Raw genomic sequence first — 232 nt, forward strand, 5'->3', positions numbered from 1 at the left:
TGCGATGACTGCTGCCGCTGCTGCTGCTGCTGCTGCTGCTGCTCGCGATCGAAGATATTATTGCACGGTGTGTGTATGTTTGTGTATGTGTGTGTGTGTGCGTGTGTGTGTGTGTGTGTACGTGTCAAGATTCCGGTGGTCGTTGACGACGCGAAACGAATCCTCGCTGTATAAGATCAGACGTATTTTTCCCCTCTCGTTCGTATTTTCCGTCTCTTCTCAGCGCCGTCGC

The sequence above is a fragment of the Bombus impatiens genome, unplaced genomic scaffold (assembly GCF_000188095.3).
Source record: "Bombus impatiens unplaced genomic scaffold, BIMP_2.2 scf_0481, whole genome shotgun sequence".
In the NCBI taxonomy this organism is placed as follows: Eukaryota; Metazoa; Arthropoda; class Insecta; order Hymenoptera; family Apidae; genus Bombus; species Bombus impatiens.